This window comes from Kogia breviceps, chromosome 4 (assembly GCF_026419965.1).
Source record: "Kogia breviceps isolate mKogBre1 chromosome 4, mKogBre1 haplotype 1, whole genome shotgun sequence".
Classification (NCBI taxonomy): domain Eukaryota; kingdom Metazoa; phylum Chordata; class Mammalia; order Artiodactyla; family Physeteridae; genus Kogia; species Kogia breviceps.
In genome coordinates this window covers 157,070,040-157,092,304 of record NC_081313.1, presented here as the reverse complement: position 1 = coordinate 157,092,304, position 22,265 = coordinate 157,070,040, and the positions used below count along the sequence as shown (strand labels likewise).

The window sequence follows — 22,265 nt, the reverse complement described above, 5'->3', positions numbered from 1 at the left end:
AGGGACATAAACGAACAGATCAGGTGGTGAGGGTGTGTGTGTATATGCCCACTGGGAAGTAGGTGAGGATTGGGGTGAACTCAGAGCCACCATCTAACCATCATCGTAATTCAGGGATTCTGGCCCATTGTTGATCATTGCTAGATAGTTCTGAGAAGTCTGTCATCTGCATAATCTGGATTCTTACTTGAAATATCCTTCTTTTTAGCTGTTGGCATATAATTAATAAAAGAAGAAAATACCATCTATTGGCTTGATATGGCTTGTGGGCCACCAGCTTAAAACTTCTGATCTAGCTCAACTTCCTTTATTGATAGATGAAGAAACTGAGGTAGAGAGAAGGAAATCATTCATAAAAGGTCACAGAATGACAAAATCTTCAGACTTCTCATCAAGTGCCTAGCTGATTACACCACACAGCCTCCCTTAAATCCCTGTCCCCTACAAGACACAGGGCAGCTTCGTTTTACAAGAGTATTTATAAAACTTTTTTTCTGATTTAAATAAATGATTCCTATTTTCGGCAGAGGATTTGGAAGGTCCAAATCCAAGGATACATAAAAATCCAAGGAAACATAAAATAAAATCACACTCTGCTGCCACTGTGCTTTTGTTCCTGGAGAGACTGGAGCCTGGGGTGGGAACCTGGCTAGAAATAGGCTACTTCCAGACACAGCCACTGGAGGGCAAGGTGGCATCTTAGTTGGGTTAGTGCCAATAGATGTAGGAAAGTCAAGACAGGGGTTGAAAATGCATGTGTTCATAGCGGCCAGGCAGTTGGCAGAAATGAGTTAAAAAAAAAAAAAAAGAAAAAAGCCAGATGTATAATACGGTGAAGAAAGAAAATATGTCTAAAGGACTCAGACACTTAGGTTCAGTCCATGTCACTGTGTGAGGATACATGTAGTGTTGACAGTCCTTTTGATTTTTTTCAAGTGAAACATAAAATCTAACTTTTTATGTAAAATTTTTCTATCTTTAAATGTAGCTCAATTTTTTTAAAAAAAAAGTGAGTTAGAACACACAAAGGAGCAGGATTTGGGTTGTGGCCCTCCTGTTTGTGACCTCTGCTTAGTGACTCACTGTAAGTGGACCAGGCACTGGGCAAGTCAGTCAACTGGGTGGAGAGTTTGCTTATGATCAGTCCAGTCACAGACCAGCAGACACAAGGGCACGGAGATGAGAGGGTCAGGACGAAGAGACCGGCAGCCCAGAAGATCCGTGGACTTAGGGCAGCTGTCACTTGGGGAAAGAGGGCTTCCACCAGAGCCACCCTGCAGCCTGGGCAGATCCTTGTGGGGAGTTGATCTTCTGTGTGAATCTAAGGCACCTACTGTGGCTTTTTGTAGTGTAGCTGTGGGTGTGTATGCACACACGTAACAATCTTTACTTTGCTAAAGTCATGTAGATAATCTCCCTTGGTAATCCAGTGGAAGACTCCTTCATTTTCTCTAAACCAGAAATATATGAAGTCAGTTAAGATAGCAGTGGGTGTGTTGATCCCTTCCACTTGCTGCAATGAATCACTGAATGAGTAGGCAGCAGACTAGCATGGCAGGAGCCCTTGAGCAGAGGTCTTGGACCTCCCACCCTAACCTTTCTCTGAGCCTCCATTTCATACCTTGTAAGGTGAGATTTATGATACCTGCCCTCCTTCTCTGTTTTACTGAGGATTTTCAATTGGAAGAGACAGAAAACCCAACTGGCTTAAGCAAAAAAGGATTATGTATTGGTTCACACAACTGGAAAGTTCAAGCATTTCGATCATAGCTAGATGCTAGTGCCCAAATAACATCAAGGCTTGGTACCTCTTACTCAAAACTGCAGTTGTCATTTCCCACGTTGGCTGCCAGCAGCTTCAGGTGTGCATCCTCACCATACTAAGTGTAATAGAAAGAGAGCTTCTCTTCCCCTACATTTTCAACACCAGTGTCAGGACTGACATGAATTGGCCTGAATCGGGTCCTATGCCCATCCCTGAACCAGTGAATGTGGTATAGAAGATGGAATGCACTGGGTGGCTGGACTAATATGCATTTCTCAGAGCAATTAAGCATTTAACTAGAGTTTATGGAAACAGGACATGCACCCTGGAGGATAACAGTCTATTCCTTTCTGGTAGGAATAAACTGCTCCTGCTGAAACAACTTCCTGGGAAAATGTCCAGCCTGATCCATGAAGTTTAAAGCTGGAGCCATCCAGTAGGAGGGAAAAGGGCAAAATACTTGATGACTGGATGATGCCAAATGAGATTGTATTTTTTTTTATATTGATTTTCTCTCCTGCATCTTGCAGGCTTGCTTTGACAGGAGGATCAGGACCGGTGACACTTGTTTCAGTGAAAGCGGGAGTGTGAACAGTGAGTAGTTTTTCCTATTTGTTTGTTATAGAATATGAACTCCTTTCTGGTACCAAGATGAGATTTATTAAACTACCATTCCTTCCTCCAACCAATTTAAACAAATATCCACTGGCCTCATTAGTAAATCAGATGCCAAGTACATGGCTTAACTTTTCTCTATTATATATATGTTCCCCAGAGCAACATAGGAACTCTCAAGGTGCAGATCACTTAAGATATATTCTTGGCTACAAGTAACAGGAAACACAGGCTCAAGATGGCTTAAGTAATCAGAAAAAGATTATTAGCTATCATAACAAGATGTCCTAAAGTAGGATAGGTCTATAGTTGGTTAATTGAGTAGTTCAAAGATGTCACCATGATCTGGGTTCTAACGTCTTCAGTGGACTGTTTCTTTCATTTATTTTTTTTATCAGCTTTTCCAGAAGTCCCCAGCAGGCTTTCACTCACCTTCATTGGCCAGAACTGTGTCACATACCCTTGCTTAAATAAATCCCTGGCAAAGCAAGATGTGACCACCATGACTGGCTTAGACCAATCATTAATCTCTTCTTGGGGCTAGGGATGGGATCCACATCCTCTGAAGCACGTGGTCACATAGATGAAAGTGAATATCTGAAAAAAATTAAAGTCTTGTTTAAAAGGAGAAAGGAAGAATGAATGTTTATTGTAAGGGCTATAAGGTGATACTGTGCACATTTCAGATGAAAACTTGTACAGGTACCTAAGTTCCAAGGCATCATATACTCCGTCACTGAAGAAAAAGCAGGCCCCCAGCCTTGGCTAACCTTCCCCCAAGTCGCGGATAAAATTGAAGAAATATTTAGAAATACTTTTGACTCTGGATATAAAACCCAAGACATTATCATTGTACCATATGCAGACTGTTTCTCCAATTTGCATAATTATAAACTCCCCCTCAAAGAGTAAACATCGCTGCCAACTTAAAAAAAAACAAACTACAAAGCAGTATTAAACATGCATTGCTAATTTGACTTTTTAATTTGTCTGGGATCTCACAGAGGTGTGCACAACTCTATAGATACTGTGTGCTTAATAAAACCTTCCACCTGCCTAAAAGAACTCAACAGAAAAAATAAAGCTAAACCCCAATTTTTTTTAGCTAAAGAATTTGAGTTGATGCCTGAAAATTACCAGTAGGAGTTCATCCTATTAAATTGGCTCTCAAATTCATTATTCTGTGCATTGACTACCATCATTCATGTCTAGGCAATTGCTCCGTGCAGCCACAGGACGATAACATTCCCTCAGATGTCTTCATTGGGTTTTGAGTCACCTGTGAGCTGTGTGTGGTCTTAAATTTTAAAATTTATAGGAAGTGATTGATTGAAGAGGTGCAGAAAGACTTTCTTGCCCCCAACTCTCTCTCTTATTGATCTGCCTAAAATGTCCACACCAGTCCCTGTCTTGGGCCTTGACGTTCTCAGCTGCAGTACAAATATGCTACCTGGACAAGATGGAATATTAAGCTATTCTTATACACCTCAATTTAAGTTTATCCCTTAGCACCAGTGATGACTGAGACACAGGATACCAATGTGTTTATGCATAGAGAAAAGTCCCCCTGGACCTATAATAAAAATTATATATATATATGTGTGTGTGTGTGTGTGTATTTATATGTAATGGAGATGCATATTACATTTACACACACAACACACATACACACAATGTTACATAAATGAGTTACTTTTATACAAGCTATTCTATGAGCTGCTTTTTAAGCTCAACAATACATTGTAAACTTCTTTCCATTGCATCGTGTATGTGTGTATACACACCACTTTTTACCATTGATTAATATTGCATTTCAGGAATAAAAGGTAAGTTATTTACTCAATCCTCTATTAAAAGATATCTGTCATTACTAGTTAATATTTTTACTATTTAAACTATACTAAATATTCATGTGCACAGATATTTTTCTCCACACTTATGGTTATGTCTTTGGTCAAGAATCTAAAAGGGTGATCACTGGGTCAGTGAGAGACCTGCGGCTGTGTAAGGGTAGAGTCATAAAAGACTAGAATCTTGACACAACCATGTGTCAGCAGAGCATGGGCCCTTGGGGGGCTCTGGATATGCCTGTGCTTTGGGCTCCTGCACAAGGGAGAGGTTAAATGACGGGAAGAAGAAAATGGGGGAAATTGCACCAAATGTGAACTTTGCTAAACACCACATTTTTATCTTGTCCTGCTACAGAACAGTAAGGGAATTACTGTTATTATAGGTGATTATATTTATTTTTGTGTTTACTTGAGTAATGGTCTGTCTGTACTTCATCTAGACTGTAAACTCCCTATGGGTAGGAGCCAGGTCTGGTTTTCTTTTGTTGTCCACGAATACATACCAAATACCCAACATATTTACATTGCTGTGTGGATGTAATTTTGGGGTGAAAGAGTGAACGAATTATGTAGAAAATATTTCATGATATAAAGAAGGAAGTTCCTAAAGAGTGAAGTGTCTAGAGAATCTATGCTCTTCTTAATCATCTCACTCAGCTCTCAGTATCACTTGTTTATTATAATCTACATCCCAAAACAATGGCAACACTATACAGCTCCAGGTGGTACTACAGGATCTTAGGGTAAAAGACAATTCTGCCTCAGGAAGTATTGTATAAGGGGCAGCTTGTACTAAATGACCTCAGGGATCAACCTATTTTTATGACCAGCATTTGGTTTATTTTTACCTTTCTTTTTCTAAACAAGATGAGGTTCGGTGAGTTTATGAAATCCAAAGAAGTGATGGACTTAGAGATGCGACTTTATATGAAATTCTATCCCATTGCAAAATGAACAGGTTCTGTAATGTTGTACCAGTTTGATTTGCTCCAAAACACACAAGAAAGATGATTTTTTCTCTTTCCATAAATGATATTTATTTTCTTTTTCTATTTTCAAAAATGTTTCATGTCATTCAAGGCTTTATCTAAGTTTCTTGAATTTTCGTCATCCTTCCCAGAGCAACAAGGGTGGTTTTCCTGTTCCCTAACTCACTTAATGTCTGTGTGCCTAGCAAAAGAGCTAGCTGAACAGAGACACCCTACACCCATCACCAACTGACAACTCCATTGGCTCCTGGGCTTACAGTATCAAAATCAGTTCTCCAGGAAGCTATCAGTTGCTCAGATGAAACTTATTGGCCAACTCTGATCTGGTCAATACTTCTTATCTCCTCATTCTTCCTCATGTATAATATTCCTTTAATGGAAAACCAAGTCTAGAAATCCTTCAACAATCTCCAAGAAGGAAGAGAGATTGCTATTTGGCTGTTTACAGTAAAGTTTGGAGACCAACAGAATTACCATCACCTGCTCACTTCTTGGAAATGCAAAATCCCAGGTTCCACCCCAGGCCTACTGAGTAATAATATGCATTTTCTCAAGGCCCTCATGTACTTTGGTGTGCACATAACAGATCTAAAAGACAATTTTTTGTAGTCATTCTCCCTGATACCTTCTCCCACAAAATGAATGTGTGTTTTAACCCACAAAATGAAGCACATGTGAAGTAGAGTATTATTAAAATTGCATTATTTCCATAGCTCATACTATTATCAAGTTAGGCAGAAAAACAAACTTTCATAATCATTTGAAGGACACTTTCTATATTTAAAAACAATTATTTACTCCTTAGAGCATTTCATCATTTTTCAAAACAATTTGCCCTCTATTCTCTCATTTTTTCAAAATGGCAGCGCTACAATTAGACCAAATCATGCAAAAATGAGAGATAGGATAAGGTGATCTTTGGTGCTCCTAGGTCCTCCTTCTGAGCTTATCTCCTCTGTTCTTTTAAGATTTCAGGTACTATCAGCTTCTCTTCAACACTTCCCTCAAGAAAAATCTATTCTTGGGACAACATATGATGCCAGACATTTTATATTTTATGTATGTTCATAGAGTTCTGATAATTTTTAGTCATCGCTCTCACAATGAAAGAAAGACTTGGGTTTCCATTAAAGGAATATTACATAAGAGGAAGCATACAGAGGTAAGAAGTATTCATCAGATCAGAGTTGGCCAAAAGTTTCATCTGAGCAATTGATAGGTTCTTGGAGATCTGTGTTAAGAAGGATTCTGAGGCTATATCTCGGTTCACCAGGAAAAAATATTTTGTGATGTCTGCTGTGGGTGTGGGATAAAGCCATACATCAGCCATATAATGTTCCCTACCAACATTTACTAAATCTTTGTATGTCATACATTATCAGGCTACTCACATGCTATCTTGGTTATCTATTGCTAAATAGCAAATTACCCCAACATGTAATAGCTTAAAAGAATAATGTTTATTATCTCACAGTTTCTGTGCATCAGGAGTCTTTGAGCAGATTTTCTGGGTTCTCTGTCTCAGGGTTTCCCACAGGGACACAATAAAGTTATCGGCCTGAGCTGCAGTCTTACTCAAAGGCTTGAATGGGGAAGGATCCACTGACCAGCTCACGTGGTAGCATTGCATTCTTTGAGGACTGTTGCACTAGGGTCTCAGTTCCTCACCAGCCATTGTCCAGAGACTGCCCACAGTTCCTTGACAGATTGCCCACTCCACAGGGCAAAGATGCAAGAAGAGTGAGAGAGGATGTCAGCAAGAGGGAAGTCACAGTCTTTTGCACCTAGTTATAGAAGTGTTGTCCAATCACTTTTGCCTATTGTATTCATTAAATGTAAGTCATTAGGTCCACTCAAGGGGAGGGGATTACACAGGGCATGAGTACTAGAAGGTGGGAATCATTCAGAGCCACCTTACAATCAGGTTGCCATACATAGTCTATTGCATTTAATATTCACCATGACCTCTTAAGATAGGTACTATTATTATCCCATTTTTACAAGTGAGGAAGCAGGCATAGAAAGGCAGTCATTTATTCAGAGGACATAGCTAATAACGGACAGAGCTGGGATTTTGACCGAGGTCCATTGGCTTTAAATCTGAAGTTCTTGTCACTGTGTCCTTTGCTATCTCTAGAATTACACTATAGAGTGGTCTCAAAATATTTTGACCATGAACCCCTATTAGCAAACACTTTGAGAATACACCTTCACTATATGCATATGTGTTTATAAAATGCATCTTAATCTGTAATTGAATATGAGTTAAGCTTACTTCAGAAAGTGATTATGAATAGAAATTCGTTTATCCACACTACAGTGGATTGTCTTGCCTTCCCCTGGGGTCTCTCCCACGTTGGAGACTACCGAGCTAACCCCCTTCCGGCTGCACCATCCTGTGATCCCTGGCTCCCTAGTGGACATCAAGTGGGCTGACTGGAGATACAGTTGAAAGCTTCTACCGCTCAACCACCAAAAACAGGGAGAAACTGGCTGTCAGCCTCCTCCTCCTCTACCCATGATGAGTGTTAGGGAGAATAGTGAATGAGGAGTTTGAACAACTGCTTCCTCTCACTTGGTGTCATCAAGTCACTTAAGGAAGGATATTGCAGGATTGGAGCAGCTTTCTCCCAGCCTCGGAGCCCTGGGGCTTCACTGCAGGGGGGGGAAAATGCCTTTAAATCTGCCTCCTAATCAAGTTTGAAGGATAGAGAAAAACTCAGATGCAGTTTCCAAGTGAGGCTCTAAATTTTATAAAGACCTGTTTATTATTGCATAAAAATTATGTTTATTTTAAATAGGTAATTCATGCACACAGTAAAAACATGTTTAATGCATTTTGGATATTTAGCAAAAATTAAGGCTTCTGCAGAGCCTTCATTCAACTTCTCTGCTCTCCTCTCCTTAAATAACCACTTTGTGTGAGTGCATCCTTCCAGTAAGAGTCTCTCTCTATTCAAATATGGATGCACCTTGTTTTTTTGTAACCCTAACGGTATACACACTGATCTACACCTTGGTGTTTTTTCACTTATTGTTTCTTGGAGATGGTGTTACATTAGTGCACACAATGCTTTCTTATTCTTCTTAATGGGCACGTAATATTTTGTAGTATGAATGAATCAAAATTTATGTAATCAGTCTCCTACAGATGGATACTTAGGTTGGTTCCAATCTTTTGCTCTTATAAACAAAGCTGTGATAGGTACAGTGTTTAAAGAATTGCTTTGGAAAGTGTTTGGCTTTTAATGTTGGTGTCTAATAGCTTTTTCTGACCACTTAAAAACCATGAAGTCATTGTTTGAGCCAGGTTGGATATCAGGGACATATAACCACCTTCCAGATCCTTCCAATGTACTCCTCTGAATTGCAGTGCTCCCCTTGTTCCAGTACTTAGTGCCTTAGTGAATAAGCCCACAATGCTGCTCAGAGAAAAGTCTCACGTGGCTTTCCTGGAAGAATAGAGAAACTAAGGCTCCACCTTCCATCTCTGGATTTCCCAGTGCAGTCCTGGGAAACAAGTATAAGAACTCTGCCCCAGACTAGCTAACAGGATTTATCCAGGGAGATATGACTGGCCTTGACCAGTGGCAGGACGGTGTGGTAGGAGAGCGCCATTTCTGAGGTCAGTGCACTTGGACTGCGTGGGTGGTTCCCCAAGTCAAGCTACTGCTGGGTCACAACCCTATACATGGAGGGCAGGGAGAAATTGAAGAAAAAGGCAGACGACTCCAGATTGGTAGGTGGCTGCTTAAATAAGCAAGGGAATGTACTTATGAGGTTTGTCTTGGGTGGTCACAAAACACATGGATTTCCTCATCCGCCTGCCAGATCTGAAGAGTTTATATAGAGGCCTTATCTGGGTTCAAGTACAGGCACAGTCCAAATGATCTCAGCAGCACATTATTTTCTCAAGGCTGTGTCCTTGGACAGCTTCTATCAGTAGGAAGGCAAGAACAACAAACATTCCAAGGACAGGGGTAGGGGTAACAAGCGTCTGATTGCTCGGGGCCAGTTCACAGGTCAAACTGGTGATCACATCTTGTTGATGAACTCCTCCAGGAAATACTGTCACCCCAAAATGGATTGGATACTAGCCAGACACAAACCATAGGCGCCCACTCTAGGGGTTGTTCAAGCAGACCCTTCATCAGCGACCCTTTGTCACCATCCTTTCTGTAGCTCTAATCCTTTCTGCCTCTCTGGTCCTCTTTCCTTAGCAAGACTAGATGACCTCTGAGGTCATCCATCTCAGGCTTTCCCCAGCTTTGTGATTTGCCATCACATATGGGGGGAGAAGTCAGGCTCAGGCACGTGCCTTTATTTTGTTTGACCCCCATCTTGTCAGATCACTCAGAATTCACCAGCTGTGGGAATCTTCCCCTTTCTCTTGCCCTCCTCGCCAGCTGCATGTGGGAATTATTCCCAGTCGCCCAACTGAAATGCCTTCTGAAGACACACGTTTGCATTGATTTTCACATCAGTATTCTGGCCAGGGTGACAGACACACACACTGAAATCTCAGCCTCTGTGTTCTGACTGAGCAAGATTTTTCACGTGTGGACAAATTGTTATAAGCATACAAATGACTAGGCTGATTGTATCCTTCTTTCCACCAAGTGTCAGGGAGGGAAAATCCTTAATAATAACAAGAGCAGCAGCTGTGTTTGAGTTCCTATTTTATCCTGGAGTCTGTATGAGACATGGAGCATTGTGATGGACAGTACAGGACCTGGCGTCGGCCTAAGTGGTTTGGGCCCCCATCTCCATCACTCAGTAGCTGTGTCACTCAGCACATATCTTGACCACTCTGAACATTGGTTACACCATCTAAAAAAGCAAATAGATAAACAAATGAAAAACACCAATAACCACACTTACCTGGAAAGGGCTGTTGGAAAGATCAAATGAGGCAGTCCGTGGAAAGTACTTAGCCCAGTGCCTGGTGCATAATAAACACACAGTACCAGCTGGCTGTCCCTGCAAGATTGTTTCTCCTCATTTCATAAATGTGCAAACCCAGAAGCAGAGAAGGTAAAAAACCTGCCCAAGACTGAAAGTTGCAGAACTGGGATTTAAACTTAGGTCCATCTGCCTCATTAATTCTTCAGATATTAATTGGGTGCTTTCTATGTTACAAGCACTGGGGATAGAGCAACCAGGGAGCAAGGCACCGTGCTGGTCGTCATGGAGCTGACCATCTAATGGGATGCCATGGAGCTCCTTCACCTACCTCCCACTCACTGCCTTTGCAAAGGTGCCCCAGGATACTCTTGACAGTAACTGAAATAGCTCGTATTTATTGGGTGCTATTGGGTGCTCATTTAGTCTCCTCAGTAGCCCTGGAAGGTAGATACAGTTATTTTCAGCATTTTACAAATTAGCAATCTGAGGCTTGCAGAAGGCAGAACACCTTGTCAAGATCATGTAGCTCAGAAATGGTGGAGCTGGGATGGAAACCCAGGCAGCGTCCTAGCGCAGTTCATCATATCATTTCCAAGGAGGCAAGCTGACTTGTGACTGGGATTGGAGCTAGGGCTGAAAGCCATGTTACTGATGCAGCTCGCATCTAATCACATGTAAGGGATGTCCCCTTTTTTGTGCCCTGAGCTCCTGTAGTTACCGTCTGAGGATAAAAAGTACTAGAAGTTTTTATATTTAGCTATGAAATAAATCAAGTGCAGTCTAATTAAAATCAGACAGCAGGACTTAAACCGACTCTGCTCTCCTAATCTCTATTTAGTTGCGTTTTCGAGGACCCTGCATCAAGAGAAAATCTCTGTTAGGTCAGCCAGTGGCAGATCGTGGCCCCCTTCAGCCCATGGGAATGGAGCTTGACTTGGCGGGATGCAGGCAGGCGTGGCCTGAGGAGACGTGCGCAGGGGCAGAGCCCTGGAGTCTGGATGATAACCACAGCCACAGCCTGCTGATTTCCGCAGAGCTGCTGCAGATAGTGGAGAGGGCTGTGTTCAGAGGAGTCTAACCAACATCAGTTCTGCCTCCCTGATTCAGAAAATTCATCCGAGTCTCCACACGCGCCTGGCGGGTCCAGGGAGCCAGTGATGCTGGTAATAAGTAAAATGCCACCAGCGTGATCTTCCCCCATTTGCTCACTTTATTCACGGCTCACAGTTAGCAGCCAGCGAGGGAGAGTCTGCACACCTCTAAGGCACTGTAAGATTATTGACGAGGAGTGAAAACCAGGCAAGGACGAGAGGCTCCCTGCGGAAAACAAAGAGGCCTTGCCCTTCAGACACAGCCAAACACGTCTGGAGCCTGAGCTCAGGACTGCATTACTGACAAAAGAGAACACCCAGCCAAAACATACTAGATTTGTATTCTTGTTCCCAGCCTGGAATTAAGAAATCTAAAGCAATTAGTCCTTCATAGGTCAATCCCCCTCCTGCCTCCCAAGGTGGATACTCAGCTCAGGAAAACATAAAGAATGGCCCACGGGCTTCCCTGGTGGCGCAGTGGTTGGGAGTCCGCCTGCCGATGCAGGGGACACGGCTTCGTGTCCAGGAAGATCCCACATGCCGCGGAGCGGCTGGGCCCGTGAGCCATGGCCGCTGCGCCTGCGCGTCCGGAGCCTGTGCTCCGCAACGGGAGAGGCCACAGCGGTGAGAGGCCCGCGTACCACACACACACAAAAAAAAGAATGGCCCAGGAGTGCCAAGGAAGCCGAGAAGAATTGATAGAGCCAGATATTGGCCAAGGATTTTATCCCTTCCTGAGGCTTTGCTGGTTAGGGGTCTCATTTGAGCCTTGCGGCTCCAGGAGGGGGACACAGTATTTTCACTCGTTTTACACATATGTAAACTCTGAATATCCAGACAGGTTATGAGATCTGCATAAAGTCACACAGCAATTTGATGGAAGAAATGGAGCCGGAACTCTGATCTCTCTCTGCTCCTGATGCCACTAAGACCTCAGCTGCGCCTCCAGGGAAGAGGTGGGGTTGCAGACGGGGCGCTGGTCAAAGCCAGTGCAACCCCGGAAGCCCTCAGTCCTGATTAGCTGGTCTTAAGTGGCCGGGACCTCGAATTGCTCTTCCCATGGGGCCAAAATGAAGACCGGTGTTGTTTAGTTTGTATGTCCACCTCCTGGGGTTATGCTGGCAAAGCTTCTAATGAACCACAGTGGAAGAACATCCTTCTCAATTAAAGCCCTTAAGAAAATCTGCTGTGTCTTCCTACCTGCAGAGGAAAATGCTGAATCGAGAGTCTGTATATGAATAAACAAGAGAAAAAGTGATACCTGTGATGATCCACAGGCTAACAGGAGTCTTTACAATGGCAAATGGCCCGAGAGACTTCAGACCCATCATACTGGGTTTTTGTAAAGTAGCTTTCATCATTGCTAACGGCATCCATTGCTAATGGATTCTGTGTTTAACCATCAAATGAATTGGGAGGTCAGGCTGCATGGGATGAGAATGTCTGACTGCCCATCATGTGATTGCTTGCTCGAACAGAGGCAGATGTTTCTGGCACCCTGAAACCCTCCCAGCCAGAACTTGCCACTGCACTGATGAACAATAAACTGTAGCAAGGTGGGCAAGAGTCAGAATGGGATTGGAGGCTGAGATGCGCCACTTTCTAGTGATGTGATACTGGAAAAATAGTAACTGCTCTGAGTCTAGAATTTCTCAACTGTAAGATGGAACTGCTAACGTAACCTAACAAATGGCACATAAGGTATTTAGCTGAATAAATGGGCCATCTCGGAAGCTGGAGAAGTGGCATTCTAATAGAGCTGGAAATGACTCCAGAAATTACCTCCCCCGGAGGTTCCCAAATCTGCCTGAGCATCAGCAATCAAGTGAGGTGTTTTTGAAATATGTAAAAACACACATGGCTGGACTACAGACATTTCTATCCCACGCAGCCTGCTTTTACACTCTAACTTCGTAGACCTCCCTGGTCCTTTGATAGGTAATTACAGAGTCTGTTTAGGACAAAAATACAGTGTTTCCATGAGCAAAGACTATTTTTCAAAATCTGAGGATAGGGACCAGCCCTCTGTAGTTTTCAAAGCTCCTCAAGTGATTCTTAAGCATTGACCTAAGCCAGAGACCATGGAACTAATTAGCTAATAACAACAACAACGAAAACAACAAAACACCCTCAGTTTTTCTGATTTCTAGTCTAATGACCTTCTCGCCAAATCAGTGCAACAAAATTAAGAACAAGACGGTTTTCATGGTTGCTTGTCTCAAGTGTGGTCCATGAGGTCCTGGTTGCTGATGTGCTAGCAACAGTTTAGAGCCATCAACTGATTTTTTCTTGAGGATTCACTGTGTATTTCAGTCAGAACCATAAACCCAGAGATATTTGAGGATCTGAGTGTTAAAGCATCACTGACTTCCCCCGGGGAGGGCTGGCTTCTTAGGACACAAGGTCACAGCCCAGGCATCTGCGCTCCATCCCACAGACACCACTGCCAGGTGGCTTCCTGGATGATAGACCTTGTGTGCAGCAGGAAATGAGCCAATCAGAAGCAAACCTGGCATGCAAACCTGTAGGGGGCAACACGTATCGCCCACATAGCCTGAGGATAATATTGAGAAGACCTACTTTTCCCAGAGAGCTGACCATGTGTCAAGTATTGAGATAACTTAGTGAGCAGTCTTAAGAGTGTAATACTCCTGATTGTCCTTTATTCTTATTTATCCTTGCTTCATGATTTGTATTTTTTAAAGATAGCTTTATTAAGTTTATAATTGCTATACCATAAACTGAACTTATTTAAAATGTACAATTTGATAAATTTTGACATATTTATGTACCAGTGAAACTGTACCATAATCAAAATAACAAACATATCCATAGTCTCCAGAAGTTTTTTCCCACTCCTCCCCAACCCATTGTACTTCTGTTATTTCTTGGTCTGACTTCTTTCAATCAGTATGATCATTTTAATTTTATCCATTTTGTTACATATATCAATAGTTCTCTTTTTATTGCTGGGAATTTTCCATTGTATGGATATACATGCATTTATAGTTTATCCCTTCACCATTGATAGATATTTGTATTGTGCCTAGTTTTCGCTTATTACAAATATAGCTGCTTATTTGTATATAAATCTTTGTAAGAGTATGTATATTTTTTCTTTCCTTTTTGTAAAGACCAATAACTAGGAATGGAATGTCTGGATCATATTACAGGTGTGTAAGTTTAACTTTTTAAAGAAACTGACAAACTGTTTTCCAAAGGACTGATATCATTTTAACATTCTCACATTCCCTGGAGAGTTCCAGTTCCTCCATATCTTCACCCAAATTCGGTATGACTGATCTTTAAATTTTAGCCTTCCTAATAGCTGTGTAGTTTTATCTCATAATTCCCAACCCCTCATCTATATTCCTTTTATTTTTTTTCCTTGCCTTAATGCAGTGTCCAAGACTTTCAGTAAGACATTGAATAGCAGTGGTGAGAGAAGACATCCTTGCTTTGTTCTTGCTCTTAAAGGAAAAGCATTCAGCCTTTCATCAGCTATGATAAGAGTTGTATGTTTTTTAGACATCCTTTAAAGGTTAAGAGATTTTTCCTTCTATTCCTAGTTTGTTAAGAGTGTTTATTTTCAAATAGATGTTATGCTTCTCTCTTTTTTTGTATCTATTGAGATGATCATATCATTTTTCTTCTTCACTCTGTTAATATAATGAATTATGTTGGTGTTGAACCAGACTTGTATTCTTCCAATAAACCCCACTTCATCATGATGTATTATTACTCTTATACATTGCTAGATAAGATTTGCTATTATTTTGGTGAGGATTTATTTATCATCATTGTAAGGATGAGTATCATCATTGTGAACATGGAGGGGGTGGGTATCACAGGTCTGAGATGAGCATAAAGGCAAATAAAAAAGAAAGATGGAATATTCCTACCTTTACTAATGCAAGCAAAATTTGTTTTTAAAGCCAAAACTGTTAATAATGACTTTTCCTTTAAATAATAGAATTTATGTTGCCCTTGATATTTTTCTTAGCTCCAATCTCCTCAGTTGTAAAATATGGATTCATAATGTGCCTACTTCCTAAGATTGTAAAGATTAAATGATTTAATGCATAAAAAGCACTTAGTGCAATGAACGTGTCATAATTGTTCAATGAATGTTAGATATTGTTGTAGTTACTATTAGACCATGGATTTAGTCTTTATAAGCAATAAAATTTACCCAAATCTAAGAGTAGAAAATACAGTGGATGATTCAGTTGAGTGCATTTATATACATAATAATATTATATTTATAGAATATGGCTACCATTTAAGGCTTTAGTTACAGTATTAGTTTTGTTTTGTTTTGTTTTGTTGTAATTGCTATGTAACATATTCCCAGAAGCTTAGCTTAAAGCAGTACGCATTTATTATGTCACAGTTTCTCTAGGTCAGAAGTCCAGGCAAGGGTGACTTGCCTGGATTCACCTGGCTGGGTTCTCTCCTCAGGGTCTTCCAAGGCTGAAGTCAAGGTGTCAGCTGGGCTGTGTTCCTTTCCAGAGGCTCTGGGAAATAATCGACATCCAAACTTATTCATATTGTTGGCTAAATTCAGTTCCTTGCAGTTGTAGCTTTGTGGTTCCCCATTTCCTTATAAACTTGTCAGAACTCCTAGTGGTCACATACATTCCTTGCCTTGTGACCCCCTTCTATCCAACTTCAAAGCCAGCAGTGAAAAATCTCTCCTCATCAAATCCCTCTCACACTTTGAATTTCTCTTGCCAGGAGGAGCCCAGTCCCTTTGAGGAGCTCATCTTATTAGTCAGATGCCCAGGATAATCTGTCTTAAGGTCAACTGCTTTGGGACCTGAATTATAACTGCCGAGCCTTTTCTCCACAGTCCCTAGGATAGTATTTGATTGGATGGGCGAAGGCATGTGTAGACTTGGGAACAGGTCTCTTGGGGGCCATCTTATAAATCTTCCTACCACAGATACATTTTCTCATCAGCTCTGGCTTAAATCAAAATAAGATGGGACTATAAAATAACAAGAGTGACTTCCTTTTAACGTGCAGCTTGTAAAAATAATTCTCGGGCTTCCCTGGTGGCGCAGTGGTTGACAGTCCGCCTGCCGATGCAGGGGACATGGGTTCATGCCCCGGTCCAGGAAGATCCCACGTGCCGCAGAGCGGCTGGGCCCGTGAGCCATGGCTGCTGGGCCTGCGCGTCCGGAGCCTGTGCTCCGCAACGGGAGAGGCCACAACAGTGAGAGACCCGCGTACGGCAAAATAATAATAATAATAATTCTTTAAAGATTATTCTCATTGTTTTATAATCACACCCCATATGTGGGACACCCAAGCCCCTTGGCCGGCACTTAGCAGGAATGAGGGTTAAAGATGCTAATGGTAATGTATTATTAGATTCTCTCAAATAATCCCAAATATTCCTCAATACTGGCTGTCACTTAACCTTTTTAGGCCTATTTGATCACCTATAAATGAAAGAAATGAATACTTACCTCGCAGGGCTGATATGAGAGTTTAAGAATCTGTTTTACATAAACGATATGCTGATGAGAAGCTGTCCTGTCTTGCAAGCTGACCAGGTCCAGGCATTGCACATGCTTCCAAGGCATTGTGTTGTAACTGAAGGTGTGTGGCTCCAGAACTAAGGCCAGAGCCATGATTCAATCCGAGCACTATCTGCTTGGGTGAATTTTTAACTGCTTAGAGCCTCAATAACTTTACATCTAGAGTAGTAACAAAAAGGATAGATCATGGATAATAATAAAGGATAGAAAATGGTCCACAACGTAAGTGTGGACCTAGCCTATGGCATCCATCCAATATATGGCAAGCATGTAAATATGGACCCTATGGTAATAACTCTGCTTCTAAAACTGCATTTATTCAAGCACCTCCTTCATATTTTTTGCCCTAAAAGCATGCCATCTATTTGTTCTACCTGCATACCCTATATTCTTGTAAGTCAACTTTATTTCTTATCCTTGAGGTCATGGTTTTGATGTGCTTATTTCACTTTTTTCCTAAGCTCATGTTAAAATAAGTGTATAACTGTTAAAAGTGCACTGAACAAAATTGCCATGTGCATCCCTTGAGATGCATGTTGAGCAGTGAGGATGTGAAAGGCCCCGTCTCAATGAAAGACAGTGCCCACTGAGGTCCCTGAGGAAGTAAATTGAGAGCTACCCAGATTTTAAACAACTTAGTTTCGTTTTCTCAGAGAATACCTTGAAATTGAATTTATCTGCTGTTTAAAATATGCCTAGGGAATAGAAAAAGTCATATTTAGTTACAACAAAATTAAAATAGGCAAGGGTCAGAACTCATACTCAGATCTTTCTCATTCTAAGGCCCACATTTTTTTTTTTTTTTTTTTTTTGCATCACAACCCAAAATAGATGCAATGGGAAGGGGGTGGGGAGTGGGGAGAGTAAGAAGAAAGATAAAAATACAGAGGAAGAGTGACTGGCAAATTGGCATCCAGAGAGAGAGAGTAAGAGAGAGACAGGGAACTTTAGGAAAGTGGGGTGGGGGGAAAGGATTTGGTAAATTCTTAAGTGATTATAAACCTTTCTTGTAACTGCATGTTTGGGTACCTATGGGTTTTAAAATAGAGTTACCTCTTATCACTTTTCTTGGTATGTTGTTTAGGTGATTGACAGCTCTTCAGCTTTCTTTTCTCTTAAGACTTTAGAAACCCTCTCAGAATGCACACGATATGGCTGCCCACTAGGGCAAAATTGTCAACTGTAGGAACACATTCCTAATCAGGGCACTGTGACTCCAGGATCTGAAAGTCAGGCTGGGATCCTTAACTCTGAGTCTCTCTCCTTGGTCTAAAAAATAACCACGCTAATTATATTACGGTAACCAACTGAAAACGCTGTTGAACATGAGGATGAGATGGCTTCAGTGCTGCTTTTTGACTTTCTACTCCTTGCTAAGTGGCTCTCAGGAGGTGAATTTCTTGCAGCTATTTGCTTCAACAACTGGAATTAAATTTTCTGCCTTTGCCACTTCCTGTCCCAAGAAGCTCTGAGGTACTGACTGCGCAGTACCTAGGGAAGAGCACTTTCATTCTATATTTTAATTAGGCCCTGACATCTGGTATGGACTGTGAGTGCTTATTTGCACACCTGCAGGCTATTGGCTAGAAAAGAGTCCAGCCTATCTGGAGATTACTAGTGCAGATGGAGTCTGCAGTCATTTAATTTAATAGAGCATTTGTGTGAGCCTTGCAGAATGTGACACCATCATGAAATGTGGGCCCCGGTCTCAATTCCAGGTACTCTGAGCTTTTCCTTCTGTAATGCACATGTCACCTCTTCTGTCAATCTCCATAACCAACACAGTCATTTAGAAGAGGAGCTTGGCAACCAAGCAGTCTTGGAAACCTTTTGAGGGAGAGGAAATAGAGGTGGGGCTCAAGGGAAGGAATTTGATTTATAAAGACAATGAAATTTGCCAAGGATTTAAATTATCATCATGCCTCCTCTGTTAAACACATGTGCTGTGTCACTCCAACCTCATCTAATGAGCCTCTGTCTACCAGGTGCTCCAGGAAGTGCATATCTGACACTGAGACAGAGGCAAATGTGACAGGAGATGTTCAGAGTGGGGTCTCGTGAACATGTGTTTCTGTGACTTTAGGGATGATTTCTTACTTCCCCATGATGGAGTGCCAACTCAAGCCTCAGGCTTCAGTTTTAGGGAATCTCACCTGTAACATCTGTTTTATTTTCCACTGTATCCCCAATACCTGTCACGGTGTCCAACATAGTGCACGTGCTTACCAAGCAGTGGTGGAAAGAAAGAATAAATAATAAACCAGCTGAGGTATTATTGCCAGACCACTGAGACCCACTAACTTCCTGAATGCATCCTTCTGGATGTTCTCAAATCTCTGGGCCCACCCTAGGTAACTTGCTGGAAAATTGCACCTATCAGTAGGTTCACTGGCTATAAAAAACAGGGATGTTTTTGGTTGGCATGCACTGTTTGCTAATAATCTCTTAAGTGCCTTTAGAATCCCAGCTAGCTTACAGTGCAGCAGAGGAGACAGGGCACTTATAACTGAGTGACAAACAATACAAAACAGAGTAATGTATTAGCACCGAATCAGTGTTGGAGGAGTTCAGAGGAGAGAGAATTCCTGTGGCCCAGGAAAATGAGACAGACCTTACATTAGGACTTGAGTGTGGGTATTCAGAGAAATTGTGGCAAGTATTCCAGATAAAGAGGAAAGGACGTATAAAGCAGCTAACAGCATGGATTATGGACAGACGTGGCTTACATTCCTTGCTTCACCATTCTCCAGTCAAATGAATTTAGGTAAATTTCACAATTTGTTTAAACTTTAGTCTTCTGTTTTTAAAAATGGGAATAGAACATGCAGCAAGGGCAAAGCCTGCTTCGTCGGGAACTCCCACTCCTTGAGCAACCGTGGCCCTGCCAAGACCATGCCCTACCCGATTTCAGATACTCAGACTCCACCTTTATTTTCATCTACATTGGCAGCCCCAAAAGATGGGCATGTCTAGAATATCTTGAGGAGGACCTTCAAGATGGCGGAGGAGTAGGACATGGAGATCACCTTCCTCCCCACAAATATATCAAAAATACATCTACATGTGGAACAACTCCTACAGAACACCTACTGAATGCTGGCAGAAGACCTCAGACTTAAAAAAACATGTGGCTGACAGGGTCTTGGTGTTCCAGCCAGGTGTCAGGCCTGAACCTCTGCAGTGGGAGAGCTGAGTTCAGAACACTGGTCCTCCAGAGACCTCCCGGCCCCACACAACATCAATCAGCAAGAGCTCTCCCAGATCTGTATCTCAAAGCTAAGACCCAGCTACACTCAACAACCATCAAGCTCCAGTGCTGGACACCACATGCCAAACAACTAGCAAGACACAAACAAAACCCCGCCTGTTAACAGAGAGGCTGCCTAAAATCATACTAAGTTCACAGACACCCCACAACACACCACCAGATGCGGTCTTGCCCATCAGAAAGACAAGATCCGGTCTCATCCAACAGAACACAGGCACCAGTCCCCTCCACCAGGAAGCCTACACAAGCCACTGAACCAACCTCACCCACTGGGGGCAGACACCAAAAACAACAGGAACTATGAACTTGCAGCCTGTGAAAAGGAGACCCCAAGCACAGTAAGTTAAGCAAAATGAGAAGAAATATGCAGCAGATGAAGGAGCAAAGTAAACACCGACCAGACCAAACAAATGAAGAGGAAATAGGCAGTCTACCTGAAAAAGAATTCAGAGTAATGATAGTAAAGATGATCCAAAATCTTGGAAATAGAATGGAGAAAATACAAGAAACGTTTAACAAGGACCTAGAACTAAAGAGCAAACAAACAATGATGAAACAACAGAATAAATTAAATATAAAATTCTCTAAAAGGAATCAATAGCAGAATAATTGACACAGAAGAACGGATAAGTGATCTGGAAGATAAAAGAGTGGAAATACCTACCACAGAGCAGAATAAAGAAAAAAGAATAAAAAGAATTGAGAAACTCTGGGACAACACTAAAGGCACCAACATTCAAATGATACAGGTCCCAGAAGAAGAAGAGAAAAAGAAAGAGACTGAGAAAACATTTGAAGAGATTATAGCTGAAAACTACCCTAATATGGGATGGGGAATAGTCAATCAAGTCCAGGAAGCAGAGAGAGTCCCATAAAGGATAAATCCAAGGAGAAACTCACCAAGACATGTACTAAGCAAACTATCAAAAATTAAATACAAAGAAAAAACATGAAAAGCACCAAGGGAAAAGCAATAAATAACATACAAGGGAATCCCCATAAGGTTAACAGCTGATCTTTCAGCAGAAACTCTGCAAGCCAGAAGAGAGTGACAGGACACATGTAAAGTGATGAAAGGGAAAAACCTGCAGCCAAGATGACTCTACCCAGCAGGGATCTCATTCAGATTTGACAGAGAAATTAAAATCTTTACAGACAAGCAAAAGCTAAGAGAATTCAGCACCACCAAACCAGCTCTACAACAAATGCTAAAGAAACTTCTCTAGGCAAAAACACAAGAGAAGGAAAAGACCTACAAGAACAAACCCAAAACAATTAAGTAAATGGTAGTAGGAACATACATATAGATAATTACCTTGAATGTAAATGGATTAAATGCTCCCACCAAAAGGCATAGACTGGCTGAATGGATCCAAAAACAAGATCCGTATATATGCTGTCTACAAGAGACCCACATCAGACCGAGGGACATATACAGACTGAAAGTGAGGGGATGAAAAAAGATATTCTATGCAAAAGGAAATCAAAAGAAAGCTGGAGTAGCAATTCTCATATCAGACAAAATAGACTAAAATAAAGACTATTACAAAAGACAAAGTAGGACACTACATAATGATCAAGGGATCAATCGAAGAAGAAGATATAACAATTGTAAATATTTTTGCACCCAACATAGGAGCACCTCAATACATAAGGCAAATACTAACAGCCATAAAAAGGGAGATCAGTAACACAATAATACTAGGGGACTTTAACACCCCACTTTCACCAGTGGACAGATCATCCAAAATGAAAATAAATAAGGAAACACAAGCTTTAAATGATACATTAAACAAGACAGACTTAAATGATAGTTACCGGAAATTCCATCAAAAACAACAGAATAAACTTTCTTCTCAAGTGCTTAAAGAACATCCTCCAGGATAGATCATATCTTGGGTCACAAATCAAGCCTTGGTAAATTTAAGAAATTTGAAATCATATTAAGTATCCTTTCCAACTACAATGCTATGAGACTAGATATCAATTACAGGGAAAAAACTGTAAGAAATACAAACACATGGAGGATAAACAATACACTACTAAATACCCTAGAGATCACTGTAGAAATCGAAGAGGAAATTTTAAAAATACCTAGAAACAAATGACAGTGAAAACACGATGACCCAAAACCTATAGGATACAGCAAAAGCAGTTCTAAAAGGGAAGTTCATAGCAATACAATCCTACCTCAAAAAAAAAAAAAGGAAATATCTCAAATAAACAACCTAACCTG

General features: G+C 41.3%; 1 protein-coding gene across 1 annotated transcript in view; it reads left to right on the top strand.

Moving 5' to 3' along the window:
- Positions 1–22,265, top strand: part of ATP10B (ATPase phospholipid transporting 10B (putative)) — a 305,387-nt gene that overhangs the window by 63,418 nt on the left and 219,704 nt on the right. Inside the window, exon 2 of the mRNA XM_059062671.2 lies at positions 2,296–2,359. The gene's annotated coding sequence lies outside the window, so the exon portion shown is untranslated. The remainder of the gene's footprint in view (positions 1–2,295; positions 2,360–22,265) is intronic.